The sequence below is a fragment of the Aquarana catesbeiana genome, linkage group LG08 (assembly GCF_042186555.1).
Source record: "Aquarana catesbeiana isolate 2022-GZ linkage group LG08, ASM4218655v1, whole genome shotgun sequence".
Taxonomy (NCBI): domain Eukaryota; kingdom Metazoa; phylum Chordata; class Amphibia; order Anura; family Ranidae; genus Aquarana; species Aquarana catesbeiana.
In genome coordinates, this window is record NC_133331.1 from 167,680,104 (window position 1) to 167,707,975 (window position 27,872).

The window sequence follows — 27,872 nt, forward strand, 5'->3', positions numbered from 1 at the left end:
AATGTTAATTTTTATTAAAAAAATAACAGAAAACTATGGACATTTTATAAAGCCTATTGAGCTTATGTCAAGTGTTGATAAGCAGGGACTTTTTCCAATGTATCTGATATTGAAATGAGTATTTACAAATTTGTATATGTAATACAAAATTCAAAATATAGAATAGCAAACAAGTAAAATCTAACAATAGCCTACAAATGACTTCCTGATAACTGTAACCATAATAACCTATAGTGTACATTTACCGAAAATACACTGTAGTTTCCCTTTAATTAATAGCTTGGTGCAAGAATAGTAAATGTGCAGTAACAGCAGTAATAAAGCAGTTGTTAGCAGTTTAATTCTTGAATGCTAATTTAATTGATAACTGTGGGTACATAGACCATTACTATTTGTGTTTTCATTGAGTAAGCAATGTTTTTTTTTCAGGGATAAATATTATATGGCCATTACTTTTATATGGAACTCAGATTTTGATTTATGTTCTTTATCTCCAAGAAAACCTATTCTGTGCAAAATTTGTAATATGATTTTGCTATGAAAATGAAACACTTAAGCTAAGCCTAAACTACAACGTAAATGGTAGCACCCTAAGGTGCCTGATGATAGATAGATAGATAGATAAATAGATAGATAGATAGATAGATAGATAGATAGATAGATAGATAGATAGATAGATAGATATAGATAGAGGGGGTTAGCAGAGGTATGAACAGCCACGTATTTTCTTTATAGTCGCAGGGTTTTTATTTTTTTTTTGTAAGTTTACTATAGATAACATACATAACATTTTTCTTTTCATTTCATTGCACCACCAGTGTGCTGATTGGGCAACAAAGGAATAGAAGCACACTGATAAGGTCAACCCTTTTGTTGCCCCTTCCTGTAAGCAGGCACCCAGTGTTCCAGTGTTAGACCAGCAGCCCTGAATCTGCAGAAGATTATGGCAAACAAACATTTTTTTTTTTTGTTAATACATAAACAAATCAAAGGGTTTCTTTATATACAGTATTTACTGAGAGGTCAGTATTTACCTAGAGTTCAGTTTCATAGCATTTTCAGATCACCCACCAGTGCAGAAAACCAATCAGCAATATGTAACTGTTCCAGCAGCATACACTATAGCTTGTGCAATCATGGTACTGTCATAAGATCTACAGCTATATGACCATACATGTCCATACGTGAGACTGATATAGCGAATTTAGTTTCCTGGAACACACATATACTGGATACTGAACAACGAAATCTTATGGAACTGTTCCTGGTAAAAGCAGTGCCACTTAGCACTCAGTTTGTGTTTGTAGTTGAACTTTGACCCTAGCAAAACCTCAGGGGTAATCAGGGTCATTTACCACTGACCTGACCCCTCTCTCTTAATATTCATCAAACCAGGTCCCTCAGAAAACCATTTCAATGTAATGATATTCATGTGTTGTTTGATACCATTGCTTGACCTTTGTGCATGCCTTGTTCCTTTATACTGTCACTACCATGGGCTGAGTTTTTGTCTTCCTTTGCACTGCATTATTTTTACAAAAATAGTCAAAGTTGCTTAAATCATTGGTTCTCAGCACTTTTAATTTCCCACTCATATCATATGCACAATACACTTGGGGTAATAATTTATTCATGGGATACAAGTTTTAATGACTATTTTATCTAAACAGGAAACTACCTACTGTATATAAAACTATCAAAACCCAATATATAGTTATCAGGCAGGACTGATATTTATACGTTCTCCTTCCTTTAGATATGTTAAGAACCTCTGATTTTCAAGAAACATACAAGATTTTTTTTATAAAGGCAGTGCAAATAATAGCATTTAATGTTAGATTTATGGTTACTGTTGTCAGATCTGTATAGATGCCGTCTAATAGCTTAATGCACAATGTTTGCACTGTCTTGTTAAGCTTCATAGTTTATACTCTGTAATGTTTACATCATTTTCAAATGCTTTGCATTGTGCAGTCCAGTGCTTTCTGTGTTATGTCTATTTTGTCTTTTAAAAAGAGAAATAATGTCCATGCAAGCATTCTGGTTATTGACATCATGACCCACTTCCTCATGTAGAAATCCAGATAATCTTAGGTCCACTTTTGTGGAGGTCAAATAGTGAAGAGTAAATATATTTATATGGTTGCTTCCAGGATATTCTGAACTTTGGGTCTAGTGATGTTTTGTGGCTGAATGGTTTAAAGTACTGAATTCACACACATTGTACACTTCTGTTTTTTCCATTTTCTGCTTTACCAAGAATGACAGGTCATTAAATACTCCTACTAATTGTTTTACATTGTGTGGAAAGATAGCAAAAAGATCCACCTGGGTGTTTTCGCTACAAGTTTCATGTATCTGTTAACACCAAATAAATTTCCTGATGACTTGTATATCTAAAGCTGACCACACACAGACATGACCAGGCAAATTTAACTAAAACTGGCCATACACCAGTAGCATTTGTTAAAAAATTTTCTTTTTTAGAACGTTCATTTAATTTGCTGATAGTTAATGGGTCAAACAATTGTTTTTGACCATGTTGACTAGACAAATCAATAGATGTGGATAGAAAAGTTAGAAAATTAGGAGAAACCGCGCTAATAAACCAAAATTATCAATTAATATGCAAAAGCTGCAATCCCCACAAAAAACATCAATTGTGAATAAACATAGGAAAAAATACGGGGTTGCGCTAATACCTGTGTACCTTAATATAAAATCTACAGTGAGAAGATATTTATATAATGGCTATATATAAACCAAAGATAATGTGCAAACATTAAATGGTGATATAAAAAAGTCCCATCAAGTGAAACATCAAATATAATAACTAAGTGAGTCCAAATCACCAACAGAAACCAAAAAAAGTCCAAGTGATGATTGGTATTAATCCGTGACAGCAAGGGAGGGTCCACCACCAGAAAATGGAAGGGGTTGCTCCTTACCAGATGGCCATGACCCCCCACCACAGAGGATCAAGGCCTGTGGCGATTCCCAGTATCTTTGCCATGGGTTCGTTGGTATGGCTGATGATGAGAGGACCTCTGGTGGACATCGTTGGCAGTTCCTAAATTCTGGTTTTTAAAGATTTCTGCTTGCTGTGATCCTCTGTGGTGGGGGGTCATGGTCATCTGGTAAGGAGCAACCCCTTCCATTTTCTGGTGGTGGACCCTGCCTTGCTGTCACGGATTAATACCAATCATCACTTGGACTTTTTTTGGTTTCTGTTGGTGATTTGGACTCACTTAGTTATTATATTTGATGTTTCACTTGATGGGACTTTTTTATATCACCATTTAATGTTTGCACATTATCTTTGGTTTATATATAGCCATTATATAAATATCTTCTCACTGTAGATTTTATATTAAGGTACACAGGTATTAGCGCAACCTCGTATTTTTTCCTATGGATAGAAAAGTTCTCAAACACATGGAATTATAACAGTAGATGTAGTTTTCTTCAGGAAATTCCATTCATTCCAAGATCGAATATTAAAATCATACAATATTTTGAATACTTTCGAGTGACATTCATCAAGTCTATGATGGAATTTTTGGTGTACTGATGAGATTTGTTGAAAGAATGGTGTATGGCTAGCTTAACAAGCTATCTTAAAAGTTACCAAATGTATGAATGCAGCCTACCTAACAGTTTCTATAAACACAGCATTTGTTCTGGATGGTCGGAAAAAGGGATTTTTTTAGGCAAGCTGTGTTGTATTTTCCACATCATCAACTGAATGAAAAAAACTAAAGTTAGCCATATATGTAAAGTTTCATAGATTCCCCCATCCATGCTAAGGAAAATGGATAGAGAATTCTGCCACTGCTGGCTTATGCATTCTGATAGATGGTTACCACTGCTGTCAAAATACATTAAAGCCTAGTACACAAGGGCCAAATGTTGGGCGACATTGACTGGTTCAATAGAAATGTGTACTGCAGCTGGTCAGATAGAAGTCGGTCATTCAGCCAGCTACTGTCATAGGGGCATGACGATTTATTCCCGAAAAGCCATTGGCTGAGAGCGCTAACTGAAGTGTTTTGGCGGAGGGGCCACCCACCCTGTCAGTACATAATAGCAAAGCAGGGGAGATTTCTGTACTCACATTGCATGGTTAGTACAGTGGCTCCTCCGGAGCGTGTACTAGGCTTAAGAGAGACTGCAGCTGTCCAACTTCTTTCACTTTTTTTTTACTTAATCAAAGTTTGTTGAGCTGGGATCAACTTAAATTCCACCTGAGTCATGGGAACTGACCAAAGTTTTAGCTATGTATGACAAGCTTAAGAGAAAGAAGGACATTTTCTTGAATGGGCACTGTGCATAGTTGGCCCTGGAAATAGTAGTACTGAGTCCTGAAGACAGGAGTTCTTAACCTGTGGTCCATAGACCCCTAAGTGGTCCATGCATGGGTCTCAGGGCGTCCATGAGGGGCAGATGAAAATAAAATAGCATTTATATTCACTATACAGCCCTCACCCTTGTCCCAATCAATGGTTCCCCATTGAAAGAAATGAAAGCAAACGCACCCTGTCATGGCTTTTAGAACCAACCGCTAACTGTTTCTTGACTTGTTGGTCCATGTTTACCATTTAAATTTGCATCATAATTTTCTGCACAATCGCCATTTTGTGCCAATTCATAATAGCAAAAGTTAATGATCATTTTCTTGTGGTAGTTGTAGTAGTAGATATGGGCAGAATTAAAATTGTTTTGTTTAATTTGTGCAAGATAATTGTGTGTTTCATTTTTGTAATGAATCACATATCAATAAAATAAAGTAAATAAATGCATTGCATGTAAAGTTGTGTTTATGTGCATATTTCTAGGCAGGTTGTCCATAGCTTTCATCAGATTCTTAAAGTGGTTTTTGTCTCAAAAAAGGTTAAGAACCACTGTATTAGATTATATATCTGCCTCTACAAAAAGTTAAAGTGATAGTAAAGTCACATTTTTTTTGTTACATATAAGAAACATATCATACTTACCTGCTTTGTGCAGTGGTTTTGCACAAAGCAGCCCAGATCCTCCTCTTCTCGGGTCCCTCTTCGGTGCTCCTGGCCCCTCCCTCCTGTTGAGTGCCCCCACAGTAAGCAGCTTGCTATGGGGGCCCACGAGCCAAGCCACAGCTTCCTGTGTCTATTCAGACATGGAGCCGTGGCCTGTCCCCACCCCTTTCTCTCCTCATTGGCTCACTGACTTTGACAGCAGCAGGAGCCAATGGCGCAGTGCTGCTGTCTTAGTCAGTGAGGAGAGGAGTTACGGACAGCCGACTCTCTCGTACAACATTGCTGGATCTGGATGGACCTCAGGTAAGTATTAGGGGGGCTGAGAGGAACTGCTGCAAACAGAAGGCTTTTTATCTTACTGCATAGAATGCAGTAAGATAATAAACCTTCTGACTTTACAACCTCTTTAAAGACTACTTGTTGTAGATGAGCTCACCAATATGTATAGTCTTGTAGTTGGAAACAGTCCCAACTGGCTTTGATTTAGGGGGTAGCCCCTCTTTTGGAGCTAAGTCTCATTGTCCCTTTTTTATCTACCACTGACCCTCATTTTATATCTGATATCCATATAAAATGTACTAGTAAAGGATCAAATGTACATACGTTGTTCTTTTTAGTAATGCTCATCTGATACATCATTGTATAGCATATTATAAAGGAACAAGAGCAATGTCACCTAGAGCAGCCGGTCACATGGATGTTTTCATTTTATAACCTTCTCCAGCAAACATAGTGGAATTTTGACCATTACGTGCTTCATGAGGTGATTATAAAGTCAATGGGGATGTGGCAACAAAGTATCTTTTGTTAAAACATTTCCGTGTTAAAAAGTATCCCTCTTTTCTCTGACTGCTATGAAGTGTTAATGTGTGACTTACTGAAATATACAACAACTTTGTGTTCCAAAAGACAAGCTTTCCATAGCGTGGTCTTATTGCAATGTTTTTGTTGTTACTGCTTTTTATTTGTTATAATACTTTAAACATTTTAGGTCAGATAGAGATGGCTGTAGGAGAATGACTGCGGGTAAAAGTTGTTTATTGAGAATAACCAATTTCTCTAAAATTTTGGCAAAAATTTCGAGATTTTTGCTAAATTTAATAATATAACAAAAAAGCATTAGAGTAATTTGGAAAGGCAAAAAACACAGTGAGTTTTGGTATTCTTTTTTTAAAACACTGAGGTTTACTGAACTTCTATTCAGGTATGAAAAACAAGGAGACTCTGCGCTTATGGTGACACCAATCATATTTTCCTAAATAAGCTGCTGAACACCCATCTATAATACCATATCAGGAAAAGAGTAGTATTTTTATGTTTATTCACAAAGGGGCAGCGCTAACAGATGTATGAATAAATCACTCAATAAATAAACACCACAAAGTGCATCATTGACCTCCTTACATAAACAGCATTTATTTTCATTATATAAGCAAATGTGTAAATAAAGTGCTGCTACAGATCACAGTCCATAAAGTGCATCATAAACCTCCTTTCTTGAACCTTATTCTTTGAAAACAACAATAAATACTTAAATTAATAAAGTGCCTCAAATTTATTTTAAAAATATGTAAAACAATACAATTAAACCAGAGATTTTAAAGTGTTCCTAGTGCAGTGTCCATTTGCTGTGCTGCAGTCAATACCTAGAACCATATGCAAAACACAATACACTACAGCACTATCTCTGCGCCAATCCCATGGTCATAGGATATAATTAAGCAACAGATTAAAATAAAAAGCCAAAAAAATAAAAAACAGGGCAGCTCGATGCCGTCTCCCTCTGGACAGATCTCAGGCTGATCTCACTCCCTCTATACAGCTTGCCTTCTTCCTATAATGGATAAAGATCATAGCTCCCGGTTCACACTTGGACTTTCCATCCACTGCAAACTGTGATCGTCCCCCACCACACCCACTTGTGAGTTCCATTGCTGTTTATATCGTTTTTTTATCCTTTAATAAATTGTGCTACACAATGCCTGCTTGGCATTTTTTTCCCTTCCCTCTTGCACCTAGAAACATATGAATCTTACAGTGCAAATCTGCAATACTTGCCATTTAAAAAGCACCTTTAGCAAAATCCAGTGACTGTGAACTCCATGTGCCACTCCACACACCCCTTGTGAATCTCACTCATCGAGTATTATGTGACCCCTTACTTTAAAAAGAAGGTCTTAAGTATTTTTTTGGAATATGCTCCCCTCCTCTGGGATTCCTCCTTATTATCATATCACCCATATGCCAATACCAACAAATAAATACAGGAGAGAACTGAACATAGTGTAACAACATTTTATTGATAAAACTCAAAATTTCCAAATTGCACACTTACACTGGCTTGTATTAAGGTTGGACCTTATGTTTTCTATTAGCACCGCTGCTTGCTATCCAGTATGGCCATATGTTCCAAAACACGGATATGGCCCCATCCAATGCGTTTCATCAATAGGATGTCTTCATGGATTGGATAGATCCCTGAGTCAAAGCCAGAGCCAGAGCCAGTGGGTAGCATGAGCTTTGTAGAGCTATAGGTCTAAATAGATAAGGAATGTATCAGACCACTGCAATAAGATCACTGCTTCTCTATGGAGAACAAGGATCCCACTCTCTGGAAAGGAAAAGGATTTTCTACTCGGGCTGTGGCTGCTTTAGAAAGTAAATTAATTGTAAGGCAGTTGAACACATTTTGTTTATGTATTTAGCAAATTCAAAATGATGGTTTATTTGGGCTTTAAAGAAGAATTCCGAGTATGGATACTTTTACATACAGTTACATTGGGTCAGCTTGGACCAATGTAACTATGCATTTGCCATACATGTGGAATCCCTCTAGAAGCTCAAAATCACTGTAGTAGGCACTGCTACTGAAAAAAATATCTATACCTGGAATTCATAAAGCAGTAACAAAATGCTGGGCATTTTTTTTTTTTTTGGTTTATTTTGTATCTTGAAAGGTAAGGTCATAATGTGCTAGTATGCAGCCTTTCTGTCACCGCTGAAGGTGCTCCCATCTTCACCCAGTCATCCTTTCTGGGTTTTCAGACTCCGGCTGTGTGACTGGCCGGAGCCGCGATGACGTCACTCCTGCACATGGGCACGGAAGCCGCCATTTTACGGCACAGGACTCTGAAGGAACGGCCCAAGGGGCCATTTCTTCAGAGCACATGCGTCAGTGATGTCACCGGCTGCATCTACAGTAAATATCTCCTAAACGGCTCACCTATAGGTAAAAGTCAGAGATGGGAGTTTACTCCAACTTTAAGTTCCTAGCTTTTTATATTTGCTGTGGCCAAAATGGATTACCACAATCATTTTTGATTTTTTTTTTTTTACATTTTTATTATGAATAATTGAAAGAGAGAAGCTGGAACTCAATGGACAGGAAAAAGGCTGAAAATATTGGCAGCGAGATCTCACTTTTGGATGATCCAAGACTTGTAAGAAGCCTATGGCTGACTCAGCTCATTAGGCTCCACATATAAGTAAAATATGACTTTTGGGTGGGTAAATTACTATAATTGTATCATCACCCTAGTCCTTTTTTTCTTTCTGCAACACCCAGTTGTGTTGTGCTGTCATGGCTAGGAATGCATAGGTACTCTTTCATGCGATATGATAGTTTGCATTAGCTGCCTTTATGCTTACATTCAGATCTAAAGAAGCGCAGCGTTTTCTAAAGAACAACACCTGAGAAAATATTTACTATTCTTTTCAAGCACCTTTTAGTTACTGTAGTAGATTTCCCAATGCATATTTGATTGGTCAAAATTAATCTTGCCCTCCCCTTCTCTGCACATACTGTATATCAGTGCATATTGAGATTGACATGCACAATGCTCCTATTTAAATGCACATATTTCTACAGGAACTTGGGTTTCAGATAAATACCTTTCTATGCATGGGGAGAATACAAAGCCAGAGATGAGGTTAGTTTGATTTACGTGGTTCAGTGTAGTTAATCCTGTGCAGTGTTTTCAAATAGAATGTCTGTTTTTCCAGGATTCTAGGATTCTACATTTTAAACTTTGGATAATATATTGCAAAACTGCCATGTACTTCAGTAAAGTACTGCTAATTTTTTTTTGTGCTCTGTTAATGAATACCACATGCATTCCATATATGCATTATAAAATTAAATATGATAAAGTATTATTATTATTATTATTGTTATGCAATGAAACTCTATAATAAATCAGCACTTGTGCTATATTGCACTGCAATAAATACATTTGAACCATCTGTGTGTAGTAGTGTACTGCATTAAAAAAATTGGTGCACGTTGTGTGAGATTTGGCTTCCAAATGCAGAGTTTTCCAAGGATCCAGTCTACTCGATGGAGTATGGTTTAGGGATTATTTGCCCACAGGGGTTGTTTAGCATAACAAAGAACACAAATGTCTTTCATCTTCCTAACTATTTGTCACACAGCTCTATTCCTCCATAGGACAAAACTGGTTCCATTAGTCATCAGACTGGACCTCTAGTCTACACATTCCTAGATTGTAAGCTCTAACGAGCAGGGCCCTCTGATTCCTCCTGTATTGAATTGTATTGTACTTGTACTGTCTGCCCTAATGTTGTAAAGCGCTGCGTAAACTGTCGGCCCTATATAAATCCTGTATAATAATAATAATAATACACATAGACTGCACTTTGCTTAGGCTCAGACACATTGGGGTTGATTTACTAAAACGGAAGAGTACAAAATCTGATGCAGCTGTGCATGATAGCCAATCAGCTTCTAACTTCAGCTTGTTCAATTAAGTTTTGTGAAAAAAAAAAAAAAAACTGGAAGCTGGTTTTTATGCAGAGCTGCACCAGCTTTTACACTCTCCAGTTTTAGTAAATCAACCCCACTGGTCTCTTCAGACAGGGACAACCTCTGTCCCTCCTCAATCTCCAGTCCTCACTCTCAGATGTCAGTCTGGCTCTGTGGCCTATCTGTTCAGCTAGTGCCTGGACACACGTGTTCAATGTGTCCTCACTTACATTAATATCAGCTTTCCCATTTGTGGATAAGACCTACCTGTCTCCAATCAGTCTTCCCTCTTGGAGTGGCTGTTCTGATCTTTCCAGATTTTTAAGGACCCCTTTAATCCTGAACTATACTCACTCCCTTTTACCTATTGCATCTCTGCAGTGACAGACAGTGCTTCTGTCAAAATATGTTTTTCCATATGTTGAAATGCCCTTCCCGCTCATTCAAAATGAATAGCCTGCCTTAATGCAGTACTTCTCAATGTACAAAAACGCTTGCATTAATGTGCGTGCTTTCATTCATAAAGTGGACAGCTGAGCCACAGTTTTAAAGCTCCCCCCTTCCTGGCTACCCAAAATACAGCTGGATGGTGTTGTACACATGCTGCGGCTGCGATGCATTGCTTTGGGGATGTGCATTTTGAACTCAGGACGCCACCTGTCAAACTCGTCCATTGAGTTTAATGGGTCCACACCACAACTTAGAGCCAAACGCTTGGCTAGCATTTGCGATGTGGTTCCACAAAGCACAATTGCCATTTGGCAATTTATAAATAAAAGTTAAAAAAAAAGACAAATAACAGCTGTTCAGGACGGGCGTTACTGCCTCCCGAATGCTTGTCAGCCGCTGCTCTGCTGTCTTTTAAAAAGAGCAGGTTGCAGTAAACAGTGCTGCAGGTCTAAAGGAGACCTTTATCTGCCTCCTTGTAATGTCCTCCATGAGATTCTGAACCTATCTTTTTCCCCCCTCATTTCCATTTGTTTGGAATGAGCAGTGCATGTTAGTTGTGGTCATGTGTCCGGATCTCTGCACACTACACATCCCATAGTTCATATTACCTAGTCCATCTCAGGAGTGAGTAAGAGAGGATGGCTACGCTCCTACATACAGTGGGATCATGGAGAAAGAATCTAGCCACACTCTAACTGGAAGTCACATCTCAGTGGGAAAAAAGGGATTTAAAATTTTGGAGGGAGCGGAGAGAAATGAAAGGTAAAATTTAGGTGCCGCTCAAGCAGAGAAGTTAAGTCCAACTAGATTACTGTGAGTGCAGGCCGGGACAGGGAGCTCGTCCTAGCTCCAAGCTACAGCAATGTCAAAGGAAAAGATTAATAAGCCACACATCATGGAGCAGACCCATGTACATGAAGTGAGATGAATGGCTGGAGTCTGGGCTGAGGCTGCCATTCATCTCACTTCATGCCCATGGGTCTGCTTCATGATATGCCGCTTATGGATCTTTTCCTTTGACAGAAATGAAAGGTACTTTAATGAGTTAGGAATACACAAATGAATAGAATATTTTTTATTATTTATTTTAAATCAGACTTTAGTATCCCTTTAAGTAAGGCCCCAGTATTGTAAAACAAATGGAAACTAAGCGGTTGATTTACTAAAGATAAACAGACTTTTTATGTTCCAAGTAAAGTTGCACTCTGTAAAGCTGGATCATGTAATGCATGGATCAAACTTTAGCGGGTTCAACAGGGACTGGCCAAATTTCAATCCATTAGAGCTGCACGATTCTGGATGAAATGAGAATGACAATTTTTTTTTTGCTTAGGATAAAGATCATGATTCTGAAGAACTTTTTTATTTTAAAAATGTACCACTCCTGAACATTAGGTGTATTAACCACTTTAGCCCTGGAAGATTTGCCCCCTTAATGACCAGGCCATTTTTTGCGATTCAGCACTGCGTCGTTTTAACTGACAATTGTGTGGGCATGCGACTTTGTACAAAAACAAAATTGATGACCTTTTTTCCCCACAAATAGAGCTTTCCTTTTGGTGGTAATTGATCACCTCTGCAATTTTTATTTTTTGCGCTATAAACAAAAAAAGAGCGACAATTTTGAAAAAAAAAAACAATATTTTTTACTTTTTGCTATAATAAATATCCCACAACTTTTTTTTTTAAAACAAATTTCCTCCTCGGTTTAGGCCAATATGTATACGTCTACTTTTTTTGGGTAAAAAATCGCAATAAGGGTATATTTATTGGTTTGCGCAAAAGTTATAGTGTCTACAAAATAGGGGCTATATTTATGGTATTTTTATTATTATTTTTTTTTTTTACTAGTAATGGAGGTGATCTGTGATTTTTATTGGGACTGCGACATTGTGGGGGGCAGATCGGACACTTTTGAAACTTTTTTGGGACCATTGACATTTATACAGCGATCAGTGCTATAAAAATGCCCTGACTACTGTGTAAATGACACTGGCAGGGAAGGGGTTACCAGTAGGGGGCGATCAAGGGGTTAACTGTGTGACCTAGCAAGTAATTCTAACTGTGGGGGGATGGGACTTCATACTTAGTATGAACAACAGATCAGTCTCCTCTCCTCTCCCCTGACAGCACGGAGATCTGTCTGTTTACATTGACAGATCTCCGTTCTGTCTCTGTGTGGAGCGATCGCGGGTGCCCGGCGGTCATCGCAACCGCCGGGCACGGGCAATGGCTCCAGCGGTGCTATGCGGCGCTCGCACGCCCCCTAGTGGTCTGAAAGCAAGCCGAAGTATATCTACCACGGTTCGCCCAGGAGAGCCAACCTGCCGCAGTATAACTGCGGTGGCTGGTCAGGAAGTGGTTAAACAAGATGGCAATAAAGTAAGACATAATACTCTTTGCTTCAATTAAATTTATTGAAAATAATCTTTAAATGGAGAAGGAACATAAGAATAAGGCTGATTATAGTAAATTAGGGGTTAATAATGGGTTAAACAGAGGAACAATTTAATAAAAACCCCAAAAAAATGTATTTATTTACTTGACAAGGTTGCTTTAAACTGACTTCATTTGCAGACCGAAGTTCATCCCTTTGATCTGTAAATGAATACACAGAAAGATACAATGTTTTTTTTTACCTGTCTCTTCAGCGCTGAGAAATGTTGTTAATAAACATTGTCGGCTGCTTTTTCTTTTGACAGCTGTGAGCAGGGGAATGGCTCTGCAATTTTTACGTACAGTACATGAATCGTGGAAATGCTGGCTTAGGATTGTGTGTGTGTGGGGGGGGGTCAGATCGAGATCATGATCAGCTATAGTCGGCAGCACTAATCAGTGTATTCTGGCAGGGAGTATTCTCCCCGCTGTCAGAATACAATAGCTCAGCGGGAGGATTTTCCTATATACCTCGAGTGTGTAGTTGGAAGAATCAAGTCAACTTTTTTTTTCATTCAATCCGCTGGATGTGTGCATGGGTTTCCTGCAGGTACTCTGGTTTCCTCCCATATTCCAAAGACATACTGGAAGGGTAATTGGCTCCTGTCTAAATTGGCCCTAGTATATGTACTGTATATATGAATGGGAGCTAGGGACCTTAGATTGTAAGCTCCTTGAGGGCAGGGTTTAATGTGAATGTACAATATATATGTGTAAAACACTGTAAAAATTGACAGCGCTATATAAGTACCTGTAAAAAATAAATAAATAAAGTAAATGTGATTGGGTATTCTTTGTAAAGTTGAGTTTCCCCACATTTACTAAACTTGGGGAAAATTGCCTTAAAGAATGCAGCTTCATTTACAGCGTGAGCAGTGTATTTGTCTTTAGTAAATCAACCCCTACCTATATCTTACATAATTCATACTAAACAGATAGTAGTTTTGAGGTCCTCTTTGTAAATCTCTGACAACTATGGGCTTTATTCTGTAAGTTGGCATATAGTTAAACTGGGTTTTTTTTATTTTTTTTTTAAATACCCCTTGCAAGGCAGATCGGATCTGTTCAATTTCATAGCCCTTCTTTGAAAAGAACAGCCACTCTTTAAAGCAGAGTTCCACCGATTTTTTTTTTTTTTTAGAAGTCAGCAGCTACAAATACTGCAGCTGCTGACTTTTAAAATATGGACACTCACCAGTCCAGGCACCAGAAGCCAATGTCGGCACCCAAAGTCGATCTGTCCCTCTGCTCTCGGGTGCTACCGCCGCCATCTTTGGTAAGGGAATCCGGTTCCTGGTACCCTACTTCGTATGCGCGACTCGCGCTGCGCGTTTCCACTGGTCCCTGCTGTCTCCTGGGACCTGTGTGTCTCCCAGAAGACAGTGGGGGGGGATGGGAAGTGGCGTAGATACCCGCGGGTGGCGCAGGTATCTATGCCCGGAAGTGGGAGAAAGATACCTGTATTAGACAGATATTTGCCCCCCCCCCCCTCCCTCCTGAAAGGTGCCAAATATGACACCGGAGGGGGGGAGGGTTCCGAAAAGCAGAAGTTCCATTTTTGTGTGGAACTCCTCTTTAAGGCCTGATTTCACACCTATGCATTTTTTAGAGCGTTTTCAGTTTTGCAGAAACCCACTACAGTCCAATTAACATGGTTTCCTAAGGATGTAGTTCACATCTGTGCATTTTATGGAAAGGGCCAGGGACTTTTTTCGAGTTTTTGGTTCCATAGACTTCAATGGATGAAAACCATGTATTGAAAAACGCAAAATGCACCTGCAATATGCAAACTGCAACCTGTATGAGTGTGAACCAGGCCTTAAAGGGTGACCACAGAAAATTACAACTGCTGGTTTAGGCAAATAAATGGTTCACTTTGCAAGGGAATCTTCTCCATAGTTTAGTAAATGAAGTGAAACTCTGCTGATTTCTATATTCCAATTGTGAGTAAGCACAAATGCTGTTTTTTTTTTCCTTTCACCCGATAGGGTATTCTTTTCATAGTGAAAATTTTAATAACATTCACTAAGCTCTGGGGAAAATTCCCTTGCAAAGTGACGAGCCTATTTGCCTTTATCAATCCTGATGCGTCTCTTTTCAGCCTATGTTTCTCTTACAGAACAGGTTGTACATTTCTAACACAATAATACAACCATTTCAAGTGAAAATAGTGCCTAGTGGACTTCTTATTAAAGTACATGTCCAGCCACTAGTTATTTTTTTGTTTTGGATAGAGTAGGGATTGATGATAACCCCCTTTGAGTTTTGACTGATATTGTTGGCTCTGTTAGAGAGATTTTCCCTCATTTACTGTCACAGTGAGAACAGTGTCACCAGACAGGGGAGGGAAAGTCTGCAAGAGTGTCACAGACAGCAATAAAAAGCTGCCCGGAGTTTTAGCTTTTCCAGACTGAAAAGTGAGCATTTTATTTTTGCATATGGTGCTGCTATTGATTTTCCCTCACTTCTTGTCTTGTGAAACCGTTATCAAAGGGACAGGATATAAGTAAAAATCTGATGAGGGTGTAATCCTTCCCCACTCAAAACTAAAAAAAAGTATTTTTGACTGGACACATGCTTTGATGTGCAGAACTGGATTCCACATCCATGGATTACTAAAATGTTATTATTGTTTTTCAACTCTTTATGGTTTCTGAACTAACCCAATATAAAGCCACAGGGAGTCACCTGTTGTGTGGGTGCAAAGCATCTGAATCACTTGTAAGACGGAGTCAGTGTCCTCTGGCAGGTGTAAGGTATTAGCCTTGCTGCACTCCTCACTTCATGCACGCTTTTATTAAATAATGACAGCTGATGAGATTAAATTCCTCTGGTGGTCTCAACTGTAGAAACACAGTGCTAAGATTGCTTTCATACAAATGATTAATAGAGAATGATTCTGCGGGGAAGGAGACAGTGGTGATCAGCCTGCAGCAGCCTCCTGGGATAGTTGCCATTCCCTACATGGCTAAAAGGAGACTATGTGGAGTCACCAAGACTTGTGCAATGGTATCACTGGATGACATACAGTAGCTGCCAACTGTCCCTTAGTCTTGACTGTCTTAAAATTTGTACCAGGAACATTATATCCCTGAAAAAGTGTCTGGGTTTTAGTTATGGCTGATTGCAGAATCAAAGGCTTACTTATCCGTATGTTGTAGTCAGTTATGACCACATTTTCAGCTTTATGTAGACTTTATGAAGACTTTTTCAGTTAAAGATGAACTTAAAAGAGAAGTATTTTATCTATTTTTTTGCAGTTTCATACTTACCTAGGTGGATACAGCATCGGTCCAATACTGCATCTGTCCCCCGCCGCCTCTGCACTGAGAACCGAGCGATCAAACACTGCCGATGGCTCGGTTCTCACAGCCCCCCGAGCAGAGAGATGCTGCCTGTCAATCAGCAGCTCTCTGCTCTGCCCCCCCGCGCTCACTGGTGCACTGAGTTGTGGAGGGGCGGGGAGCGTCCGGCTCAGGCTCTCAGCGGGGAGCCTGAGGGTCTTTGGGTGTTAATATGAGCAGCTTCATCTGTGACTTGCACTCATCAAAAGTGCTGACTGTGCCTGCCCTTTTTGCCCCTCTCCATCCTTCCTAGAAGCTGGACTATTGGTTCACACAATAAAAAATACTCTTATGCCCTGTACACACGGTCGGACTTTCCGACTGAATATGTGTGATCGGAGCTTGTTGTCGGAAATTCCGACTGTGTGTGGGCTCCATTGGACTTTTTCCATCGGAATTTCCGACACACAAAGTTTCAGAGCAGCCTATAAAATTTTTCCAACAACAAAATCTGATCCTTTAACTTCCGATCGTGTGTAGACAAATCCGACGGACAAAGTGCCACGCATGCTCGGAATAAATTAAGAGACGAAAGCTATTGGCTATTGCCCCGTTTATAGTCCCAACGTACGTGTTTTAAATCACCGCATTCGGAACGATCAGATTTTCCGACAACTTTGTGCGAGCGTGTGTATGCAAAACAAGTTTGAGCCAACATCCGTCAGAAAAAATCTATGGATTTTGTTGTCGGAATGTCCAATCAATGTCCGATTGTGTGTACAGGGCATAAGAATGGAGAAGGTGGACCTTTCATTCATCTACTGGTCCCCTCTTCATAGATGGCTTTTCGTTGAGGGAAGTGATAATACGTTTGTTATGAATGGTGAAGGGGCAGAAAGGGCAGGCAGTGTCAGAATTTTTGATGAGTGGCTGTCACAGGTGTAGGGTGCAGATCTGGGGGCAGAAGTTGGAAGATTTTAAAGAAAAGTGTAGCCACTAGAACACAGGACACTTGTCATTCATGTACCCGTCCCTGGTTCTGATTTAACTTATAAAATACATTGCTAAACTTCAGCTTTAATATTTTATAGAAAATTTTCCTGCCTGGAAAATTCCAAACCCAGCCAAAACTGTCTGAATAGAGTGAGGAAGGGTCAAATCCTCTGCTGGGCCCAGACAACAATAAAAAAACCTTAAAAAAATTTAAACCTTTCCCCATTCTCTCGAACACAGTTAGTCTTCAAAGTCAACCTTTCTATTCATCGGACATAAAAGGTGGTGCCTTTTCACATTCTGCTTCTTCAGCTGTTTCACATGTTCTCCTCCTTTTCCCAAAACATGCTATGTAAGCACCCTTCATAGGGCTGCTACTAATATTCAAAGTTTGACATTTATTAAAAGTCAAAAACAAAGTCCTCATCTCGTGCTCCAACCTTTCCCTTGGCTACTGACGTACTGTATGCAGAGAGCAGGGACACATGACATGGTGTCCTTTTAATGGCAACCTGCACAGTCTCCTTCGGGCACACGCCGCTCTACTGAATGATTTCTGGTCCTCCATAATCAAGGTCGCTGTCATACACAAGCCACTATTGCAGCCGGCTCCCCGCTCTTCTCATTGTTTCCTAACACATAGACATGGGAGGAGGAGTCTTTAGCCAAGTAGATTACATTCAGTGAAATCCATACAGGGGGTTCTGAAGGTGGATTCTCACAGCTGTGTGATGAGCTTGGTGTCATTCCAGGAGCATGTAAGTGCATATGTGCCATTTTATCATTGCTTAACCACTTCCTGACCAGCCGCCGCAGTTATACTGTGACAGGTTGGCTCCCCTGGGCAGACCGTCGTAGCTATATGTCGTCTCACTTTAAGACCACTAGGGGACGTACGAGCACCGCCGGAGCCGTTGCGCATGCCCGGCGGTCACGATGACTTTGCAATGATTTTGTAGACGCTATAACTTTTCCACAAACCAGTCAATATACCCTCATTGCGATTTTTTTACCAAAAAAATGTAGAAGTATACATATTGGGGGATATTTATTATAGCAAAAAGTTAAAAATATTGTTTTTTTTTTTCAAAATTGTTGCTCTTTTTTTTTGTTTATAGAGCGAAAAATCAAAATCGCAGAGGTGATTAATTACCACCAAAACAAAGCTCTATTTGTGGGGAAAAAAAAAGAACATCAATTTTGTTTTTGGACAAAGTCGCACGCCCGCACAATTGTCAATTAAAACGACGTAGTGCCGAATCGCAAAAAATGGCCTGGTCATTAAGGAGGCAAATCTTCCGGGGCTGAAGTGGTTAAAAAAGAAGTTGATTGCACTAGTAAAGCATGCCCTTCACTGGTCTGTTGTTTTTTTTGTTAAAACTGTCCACAGTCCTTGTTTTGGCAATTCAAGGAATGGCTGCAAAGACCCTGATATATGAAATGGTGCAACACTGATTTGAAGCTTTTTTGGCTGGTCACACCTGACCGCAAGAATAGGATTTAGTACCGGTTCACACTACTGCGCTCTGCGAGATGGCATGTGATTTGCACTGCAGTGCAAGTTACATGCGATGTCTGTGCAATGCGATTTCAGCCATTCAGATAGTATGGCTGATATCACATTGCATTTGGACTCGCACAGGGCCCTTTTTTTTGGTCCACACCAGAATCGGATCGCAATTGTCAGTTAAAATAACTCAGTGCCATATCGCCAAAAATGGTCTGGTCGTGAAGGTAAATCTTCTGGAGGTCAAGTGGTTCATAAAAAAGTTTTTGTAATTTTTGTGATTGTGATTAAACAGCGAGTAAACATCCAATAGGGATTGGTCTCATGGAAAATGATGATCCTGATTGTTGTTTAAATTTTATTATGCTATTCAAAATAAAAAATCTAAAATTCTCAACCATAGAAAATTTCAAATTCTGAACCACTTCATTAATTGTGGCCCGCAACCAGTTACCAAATCACATAAGTGGCCCTCACTCTTCAAAAGGTTGAGCACCCTTGCTTTAGGTGCACAAAGGATTTTTAAATGTAATTATGAATAATGATATCATGTTGAATACACTCATCATTGCCTTCTTAGTATAGCACAGGATTGGCTTGGATTTACTGGCATTGCAGCAGTGCCTCTGGAAATCATTTTTAAATGTTGACAAAGATGAAGAGGTTTTGAAAAGCCACACAAATGTTAAAATATTTGTTCTGTAAAGTCACTCATTGAAACCTTATATAATATAATATTACATAGAGTTTGTTGTTGGTTAACTTGAGAAAGAATTTTTAAATAAATACGAGCAATAGCCTTTGAATGCTATCCATTAAAAAAAAACTCTTTTCCCAGGATCTCTAAAGCTGCCCATTTTTGGATGATATGACCATGCTCAGGACAATCTTCTGATCACTGTAATATCCTCACTGAACTTGAAAGGTCAGTTCTCCCCACATAACAATACAAAGTAGGCAAGTGGCACCTGTCATGTAGTACCCTAGGGAGGTTTCTGAACGTGCTTTATTGATGTTCTGCCTGAGACTTTAGCAACAACAGGCCAAATAACATTACAATCATCTACTGGCTGTTCAAGCCATAGCAAAATATACCCTACAGGCTAGCACTATACTGTGAAGTCTGTGATGTAAAAGCTTAAAGATGAACTCCAGGTAGTCTACTGTACTGCAGATCTTAGGCTAGGAGAGAGTTTTTTCCAATTGTGCTTTAATGCAAGCGTAATATTGATAGGAGGAGAGCAACAGGAGAGATAAGCTCATCGGTGTGCTGCTTCTCTTTTCCTTGTTCAGTCACAGACTGGTGGAAGGACAAGACCTGTAAGTGTTACTAAACTGCTTTACCAGACAGGGATGTGCTGTGTGGCAAAACTATGTAAATCTTAGGAGTGGATGGACAGAAATACAAATCCTTTTATGCAGATAAAACAGCTCCTTATATGTAATTCATCTGTGTATTTAGCTTTTTGTCTGGAGTTAAACCTAAACGAATGTATAGAGCTTTAAAAGTTCAAAATAATTAGCCACCCAATCTGAAAATCTCAAATGCATCCTCACGTTAAAAACACACAAAAACCTGTATGCGAAAAGAAAAAAAAAGCCTGAAAAGTGAGAACTCCAGTTAAATAGTCTCTGAGTTTATTCCATATCCTCTTCTCCTGCATAAGTCAGCCATAGAAAGGCAATGTGTGCTAAGAAAACATAAGAAAAAACCTAACCCTCCTGAACATTATGGATAACCCATTTATGATTTCCTGACTAAGCTTTTCCAGGATCTGCTTATAGCCTATACATACACAAACGATATATTCTCTACTGTTCCAGCTTGCTGTCTCACATGGCAACAATTTTCCTACCCTAATACCTGACAGAAATTACAGATATTTTCTAATTATGTGCAAATATTCATAGGATATATTATGAGTTTATTAGTTTCCATAACAAAAGCTACCTTGTACTTAGCTGCTACTGATCGTGGACGATAAACGGGAAAAGATTATTCCCATAGGAACCATTGACATATTCCCATTGCCAGTGGTAATGTGCTGATGAATTTCTTATTATTTTAACTTCAGGAAATCGGAGTGTAATGACTTAAGTTCAACAAATATTCTCTGCCATTATCTTTTTTGCCTCTTTTTCCTTTTTTGCCTCTTTGCCTTTTTCATCTCATTCAGAAGCTTTCCCAATTTTGGTCTTATACATTCTCTGTGATTTAAAAAAAAAGGAAAACATTTCAAAAACACGTTTGGATTGCAGGTACTGTACTAGAGTAGATATATGAAGAAAGGCAATTTAAAGTCAATTTCATTTATTTGTGGTTGTAAACATGAGGTAAAATGCAAGAGGTATAATAAGAGGTGCAATGGAAGTCCATGCAAAATGAATAGGCAGCCTAACACAATGCAAGACACATCAAGGCTAGAAACCCTTGCATTGCAACACACTGGGGTTGATTTATTAAAACTGGAGAGTGAAAAATCTGGTGCAGCTGTGCATGGTAGCCAATCAGCTTCTAACGTCAGCTTGTTTAATTTGACCAAAAAAAATAAAAAATACTGGAAGCTGATTGGTTTCTATGCAGAGTTGCACCAGATTTTGCACTCTCTAGTTTTAGTAAGTCAATGCCACTGTGTTATGGTATGTATGGGCCCTTAGAATGGCATCCCAATGCACAACTATAGTAGCTGGCAACATGTCCACACTGCTGCACACCGCAAAGCTCATGTCATGCATTGTGATGCCCTAAGTTAAAAAATAGGGTCAAGTTCTTTTTTGTTCATTAATGTGCACTTGCCAGTACATTCAAAAACATACCGGCCAGGGGCACCATGTTTGGTGTGCTTTTTTTCTTCTTCTTGACAAATTGTTATGTGGTAGGTTTCCAGGTCTTTCCTCAACCCTCCCCAATTTCTTGGTTTGGGACTAGCATGCAGAATGTGATAACACATATGTCATTTTTGCATAGCCAACGTGCACACACATGCTAGGGCCAGTTTAGACAGAAGCCCAGTTGTCTTGTGGGAGTAAATGAGAGGAAACACATACAAGCACAGGGAGAACATGTAAAGTCTATGCAGATAATACCGTGGCTGAGATCCAAACTAAGGACCCCAGTGCTGCAAGGCATAAGTGTCAACTACTAAGCCATTGCCATTAGCCATTGCTAAACCAAGGATAAATTTCTTTGCATCACAACTACAGCATTTTGCTGGATGGGAGCTTGAACAGCTACCGCTTCCTGCGCGACGATTATTTTCCTATGTATTTAGGGGTCGGTCACCACTATATATTCTAGACGAGGTAAGAGGGGATATTTTGTGTACGGATATGCCCACTTGTAAGTTAATGTGTAAAATATGAGATACAGTCAAAAAAAATTATGGGTATTTCATACCCCACTAGATATATTCCGATATTGGAAAATGATAGACTCCCCCAACTTTCAGTTCTTGGAGGCTTTCAGAGGTGAGAAAAATCGGGAATAACAACGTTAGTTCAGCTGTATGAGAACGGTTTACTTAAGTCCTTTGAAGAGATAAGGGCAGAGTTCCCTCTTACAATCAAATTGGTTTTAACAATTCCTTCAATTGAAACATGCTCTGCATGCTCAGTTTTCTTCCGCTGAAATACTCTTTCCCCCTACCCCTGTTTTCGACAAGATCGTACAAGCAAGGTTAACAAAAGGTCTTACCTTTGTTACATATAGGGTGCTGTTAGATAGATTTCTGTTAAGCTTTCCCATTCTCTCTAGGGCCGGATGGGAACAGGATCTTGGTCCCATCCCGAAAGAGGTATGGGGAGGTGCTCTCCGATCTCTGCCTCGAATATCCCTTTCTCCATCACACAGACTGACCCAGATCTTTATCCTTCATAGGGTTTATAGAACTCCTCAATTTGTGCACACCATTGGCCTGAGATCTGAGCCAGCCTGTGCTAGATGTGGCAACACAGGTACGTTAATACATCTTCTCTGGTGGTCTCCTAAACTCCAGAGATACTGGGCGGAGGTGATGGGTACATTAAATCGTCTACTGGATATCAATATCTCGGCTGAACCACTTATGTGCGTATTGGGCTACTGTGATATCTCCACTTATACTTTTTCTATAGAACACTATTAGGTGAGTACTCTTTGTTGCCCGCTGACAGATTGCCCTTAAGTGGACCTCTCCCCATCCGCCGACTGTATCTGACTGGATTTCAGACATTAATAGGATTATGATATTTGAAAAACATACATATTTTTTAAGGAACGCCATGAATAAGTTTGATGCTATCTGGTCAAAGTGGCTTGAGTCTATGTCCCTGGCATATGATCAATCTGTATTATGTATATTGTAATATGAGATATTGGGCTGTAGGTGACCATCTTAATATAGGTATCTATGGGTAAATATATACATTTTTGGATTTTCCTTTTTTCTGTAAAAGCTGTACTTTGTGGCCACCCTCAGTGCTTCTAAGCATTAAAGGCTTTTTCTCTTTTCTTTTCTCTCTTATACTCCAAGAAATGGTGGAGGGTTTCTCTATTTTTTTTTTATGTAGTGTTTGTTTGTTCTATGTGATTTTGTTAGGATAATTTGTTGGTATTGTTTTAATGTTTGCATATAAAAATAAAAAGAATCTGATAAAAAAACAAAAAAAAAACCTACTAAGCCATTTTGCTACCCATCAAAAAGAATAGGATACCCCTAAAATGTATCTAAACATTGAATACTTGTGTACCACTCATTCAGTGCAGTAGCTACATTACTTTCCTTTTTTACTTTCTGTCCTAAGGTGACAATGTTTAGTCACTGTCTTGTATCTATAGAGGAGCAGCAATGTCTCTCTAGAACAGGAATTATATGAGAACTACAAAACACGCCTACTCCCCTCTTCTCCATCATACGGTGGAGTGTTCACAGAGGGGATTGGGAACAATGCTAGATGATAACAGTACAGTAGAGGCCTAGCACATTTACCTCCAAACTTAGGTGCATAGTTAATGAAAAGAAAGTTTTTGTGGTACTTCTTAGAACTGAATATGTTCCGTCAGGAAACTTTGATTTGAACCTTTAACATTCAAAACCCTGCAGACTTTTTCTCCTGTTGGGTAGTTGCCTTTCATTGTGATGAATTCTTTCACTTAACAGGGATAATATATTTATTATTATGATATTTTATTATGATATTATTAATATTATATCTCACCATTTGTAATAATATGTTCCTAAAAGATGAAAGTCTATTTTAAAACTTTGGACAGGACATAACAGCTGATTTTCCAGGCTGCCAAAAGGAGTGCTGAAGAACAATGGACTCGCCTGACCTTGCGTTTTTATATTTAGAAATTGATGTTTTTGTGACATGGAGTCCTGCCTCTCACACGATGCTGGGAGTCTCCACTACGGAAACTGACACTTGACATAATGTCACACTAGAGTTTCCAGGTGCAGATAGTGATTGAACTGTTCTTTGTTCACTTCCACAAACCACATTTCTGCAGGCATAACTAATAATATACCATTATACCAGTATAAGAAGGGTAATGTTTTCATTAACAGAAAATTTCTGGCTAGTATTTACTATTTTCCATCTTTGCCATGAATATAATAGTGTACAGGTGTCAAGTCATTATGGTGTTGATACTACTGTTATGGTGTTGATTCTTACAATATTTTTTTATGGCTAAACTATAACTTTCTGTGGCTTTTCTTAACGCTGAGTTCCACCCAAAGGTGGCACCTTTCAGGGGGGAGGGGGGAAGGGGTACCTGTTTTTGACAGGTACCCGTCCCCACTTCCGGGAGACAGCGCCGTTCTAAGAAGTGGTACTTCTTAGAACTGAATATGTTCCGTCAGGAAACTTTGATTTGAACCTTTAACATTCAAAACCCTGCAGACTTTTTCTCCTGTTGGGTAGTTGCCTTTCATTGTGATGAATTCTTTCACTTAACAGGGATAATATATTTATTATTATGATATTTTATTATGATATTATTAATATTATATCTCACCATTTCAGGGGGGAAGAGGTACCTGTTTTTGACAGGTACCCGTCCCCACTTCCAGGAGACAGCGCCGCGGCGCTGACCCTTGGAATTTTAGCCCCCCTCCTCCTTCCTCCGCCGACAGGCCAGTTAGAAAATGCAGCGCGCTTCATGCATGCGCAGTAGGGACCCATCTGTGAAGCGGAAAGGCTTCACTGCCAATTTCCCTTACCAGGAATTGCAGCAGCAGCACCAGAAAGCCAATCCAAAAATCGGCTGGGGTGCTGACATTGCAGGAACCATGGACAAGTAAGTGTCCTAATATTAAAAGTCAGCAGCTACGGTATTTTTAGCTGTTTACTTTTTTCCCAGGTGCGGAAGTCCTCTTTAAACATGTATTTTGGGAATCAGGGACATTAGTTGGCAGCCAGACATGCAAACACAATACCATTACCAAAAGATTTTTCCATGAACATAGACTTTTGGTTGCCCAAATGTACATGTCTATAGCTATGGACCAAGAAGGGTAACCTTTGGCATTGGTGCATTTCAACATTGGTTTGGATGCAACTGCTCAAAGCAGATTATGAAAATCTTGTGCCTTTGAGCATGTTACGTGTTGGATTTTACCATTCACCATAGCATATACCGTCTGATTTTCATTCGTAACATTAATACATTAATTGATTGTATTGTATACACACAGATATTGTGCTTTTTTTCCATCTCCAATTTCAACACCCTTGTTCAAAAACTAGACAGTATGTGAGACGAGATCCCTCGCCTTGGGACAGACTGCAGGCATTTGTCAAGTTACTTTTAAACCCACACTGTGCTGTCTTGTTATATCCATTGTTTTTCTCACAGTCTGTGTAATATAGTGTAATATATATATTTATATATAGTATATATATATATATATATATATATATATATATATATATATATATATAGTGTAATATAGTGATGGGCATATAAAAAATCTTTTGATGGTCAAAACATTTTCTAAAGGAAGCAAAATGAAGATAAAATTGTAATGTATGTGACTTCCTATAGCAAAAACAGAAACCAAACAATAGAAGGTTTAGATAACATATTAATTTTCCTAGATTTTTGAGACCAATTTTCCAGTTAGCCTCACATTAGCTCTTATAGTGTACCCAAACAACCCACAAACAATGGGGTGGGGAAACATTTTTAAGTTATGTTTTATGTTTTTTTTTAATTTATACTTTATTATACTTTTTTTTCCACAAATAAACATTTAAAACCCATGCCACTGGCTTTGTAAAGTGTTGCGTTTTCTAAAGTAGAATAGCTTTTTCCATGGGACTATCTGTCTTTAATTGAGTCTCACTCGCCATACAACCCTACTTGAAGAGGCAGGGAGAGGGGGTTAAAGCCTGGTACACACTAATAGCTTTTTTTAGTTCAACCCGCTAACTGCTCTGCTTGAAGCTGCTGTACTAACAGCCCGATGTTAGTACAGCGATCTCCCCCGCTGAGCTGTTGTGTTCGGACAGGGGATGGCCCCCTGCCAGAACACTCAGATCAGCGCTCTCAACCATTGGCGCTGATCAGGAGCCGGTCGGCTGCTGGTTTTCCAGCATGCTCGACCGACAGAAACTGCTCAAACAGCCGGCTTCTGTTGGACCGACTGACATACACACAGGCCGAATTTCTGCCGTTTTTTTTTTGACCCGGCCGATGTCTCCTGACATTGTGTACTAGGCAAGTGTGTACTAGGCATTAGCCTGATTGATTCAGCTGGGTATATCATTTGAGCTTCATCTATTCAACTCTGTAAACAACAGAATTTTCACAGTTAGCCCCCTTTCACACAGGGCAGACTCTGTTTTGATCTGCAAGGGATCTGTCCACTGATCCCCTGATGATCAGAGCAGAGCGAGCGGGTGACTAGTCCTTTGTTCAATCAGTTTGCCTCCGATCTGATCCACCTAGATGGAGGAAGATAAATCCCCTTCCATTTTCTTTTTTTTGCGTATAGGATCAGGTAGGCGGGTGTAAATGGACACAAGTCTGTTTACACTCGTCGGTTCATAGGGGTGAATGGACGGTCCGACGGGTAGACCTGATTGCAACAGTCGTGTAAAAGGGGTACCCCTACTGGCCTGGGCCTTTTTTTCTGAGCAGTAGCTTTCCAAAGACTTATATGGGACCATCGCTTGAGCATCTCCTGTCTACAGAGAAAAACTTAATAAAGTCTATGGGGTTCAAGTAAGCACACGCAGACATCCAGGTTAGTGTGGCAGGTTGTTCCTACAATAATTTAGAAACTGTCTAGCTGGGAGTGGGGGAGATGGTTATGTCAGTTTGGAGGTTGGAAGTTTCCAATGGAGATATTGAACCAATGGTTTATCATGTTAGCAGAAAATAAATACACAAAGAATCATAAAAACTACATAGAAATCATTGTATGTTAATGCATGTACTCTAGAAATAGTTTTTATTTTATCTTGATTAAATCACTTAAATAAAACACAGATTCCCTGCTGCATGGTTAGGCAAACATTGAGGTTTCATGTTTGCAGACATTCCTGATGTAATAATAAGTCATCTTCTTTGCCACTGATATGATTAGTCATAGTCATTTCAGTGTCTGTGCTGTCATTTTTATCCTAAAGGCTGTCTTTAAACTGTATAAATGAACTTTGCCTTTATGAACATGGCCTGCCTTAAAGCAAAAAGAAAAAAAAAAACTGCAAAAAATGACTGCGAGGTGAACCCGTCTGAATTTGGCTCTTCTAGCACCTTGCAAGTCGCCTTGAGAAAAGAAGCATTCTTCAGGCTTGTATTTCCTATATGTGTACTATCAGCGGGTGGTTGTACTTGTCTGTTTCTTGGTATGGATTCTTTGGCTTGTCAGTGATAGATGGGTATCGTTAAACGAATGTGCAATGCTGGCATGGTTCCAAGCTAGTTACCCAACCTGACCACTCTCAGACACCTTCCTGTCTTTACTGTCAGGCACAGGACCTGAGGCTGCTCCCTGGCTTGAAACACGATCAGACTTTTCTACAGAAGTCTTACCGTTTGTCTGTAAACTTGAGCATTGGGATACATGTCTGCGTCAGTTTCCTTTTACATGATCTTTAAAGATGCAAATGTCTTTATGTTTCAACAGTGCTGGATATACAGTATAAATGCACAACGTAAATGTATATATTTGTTCTTTACATTTACCTTACATATCCACAACTCCCACAAGAATAGTCCTTCTTTAAGACCCAAAATCTCATGCCTTTCTTTCCTTTTCTATAAATGCATGAAAAACATCTATCATGTAATGACAGGAACCTGTGGTTTGCCCATACATGATATATTCCTACCAGAATCGGACTGCTTTCTACCTATTTTGGTATCTAGCTTGTTTGAGTTCACTATTCATTCAAATGTCAAGAAACCATTTTTCAAATTATCTTTATACTAA

At 39.3% G+C, this 27,872-nt stretch overlaps 1 long non-coding RNA gene across 1 annotated transcript in view; it reads left to right on the plus strand.

Annotated features, from left to right (window-relative positions):
- LOC141106161 (uncharacterized) overlaps window positions 1–27,872 on the plus strand; it is a 153,988-nt gene that overhangs the window by 58,995 nt on the left and 67,121 nt on the right. The window lies entirely within an intron of this gene.